Raw genomic sequence first — 1,476 nt, forward strand, 5'->3', positions numbered from 1 at the left:
ACACACAGCATATTTGTTCAGTTGTCATTAGGCTAGTAGACACAGACACAGACCATGGGTTGGAAATTGGGAGAAATTGATGACTTCAAGCAGCAGACTAACTTAAAATTTGGCCAGCTGTTAGGATAATCAGTGACAGGAGCTGCAGATATTACAGAATGTTTAAGGGCAAACAGACTGTGCCCCACCTGAAGAAGATTAATTTTCTTTTTTGTTTCCAGTTGATGAAACAGATGAGCTCAACGGACACCACTCAGAACGCTTAGCCTCTTGCAGCAGAAGCAGAAAGAAATGCAGTCTCCATTTGTGGTCCTTAGTGGCGGTAAACAAACATGATATGCTTTTTGTCTGCATTCATTGAAAAGAACAACCAGTTCTAATTAAAAAAAAATTGTATTCATTAACTGACAGACTTAGACACGAGAACACAGATTACTAGATGAAACCAGTGAACTAAGTTCAAAATTTGTCTAATCTTGACATTGCAAATAAGAGTAATTCATAGCTTGAACTTAAAGGCTGAGTAGATGGGAAGCAATATACTAATGTCAGTAATGTCACATGGTGATTATACTGTCGCAAAGTAAATATTTGTTTTCCTCTGAACATGTCACTTGTCTTGTTGTAATTTGTAGACTGTACGCTATAAAGTGTCATTTTAATGATGGATTGATTAATAAGACTTTCCTCCTTGGTACTGTGAAGCTTTACTAAAAATTTCTGTTTTTGATGCAGAATATGAAATCTCATTTTCAAAACGAAAACCACCATATGAGGTTTTTGTGAGATCTTAAATTTTAACATGAGCATGACTACATTTTCTTTATTTCTTTCTTTTTCAGAGCAACCGTCTCAAAAACGAAACTGAAAATTCTTCATGAAATATGCCAGCACCAACTCTGAACTTTGGCGTGGACTTATGTTTTTATTCACAGAGATGTTGGGTTTTCAGACTTCATCCATCGTCCTGGTTTTTAAGATAACTAAAAAAAAGCACGACGTTTCGGAAACTGCATCTGTTTCCGTCCTCAGGTGAGGTAAAACACCTATTCTGTTGGGTCCCTTAGAAAGAGCTAGCCTCAATCACTGGACAACCGATGTCACAAAACACATAGGCATAACCTCAAAGAAGGTCTTCTAGAAAAATCTAATCTAGCTCAACATGCCTATGAAGAGGGACATAGGGTAGGCTGGGATGAAGCTAAGATTTTGGATATTGAAAGCCACATCAGGTATAGGAAATACAAGGAAGCGGCCCATATGGCATACTCGGCCAACCCAATTAGCCAACCCAGTTTGGACTTTTCTCCCATTTGGATCCCCATTATTAGCAATGAAGTCACCAATTCACATAGAAGATCTGTATGACGTGATATATGTTTTTATTAATTTATATTAGGTTCTAAATTAGATAGACGTGATTTACTCCTTTGTTGACGCTAGTTAGACAATATTAGTTTTTTGCTAGTTCTCCTT

General features: G+C 37.1%; 1 long non-coding RNA gene across 1 annotated transcript; it reads left to right on the top strand.

Annotated features, from left to right (window-relative positions):
* The first annotated feature begins 230 nt into the window (after window positions 1–230).
* LOC111874284 lies at window positions 231–967 on the top strand. The gene is made up of 2 exons (XR_002844519.2): window positions 231–322; window positions 843–967. It is a non-coding gene; the product is annotated as an uncharacterized LOC111874284 (long non-coding RNA).
* Window positions 968–1,476: the final 509 nt, after the last annotated feature.

Source organism: Cryptotermes secundus, unplaced genomic scaffold, assembly GCF_002891405.2.
Source record: "Cryptotermes secundus unplaced genomic scaffold, Csec_1.0 scaffold1806, whole genome shotgun sequence".
Taxonomy (NCBI): domain Eukaryota; kingdom Metazoa; phylum Arthropoda; class Insecta; order Blattodea; family Kalotermitidae; genus Cryptotermes; species Cryptotermes secundus.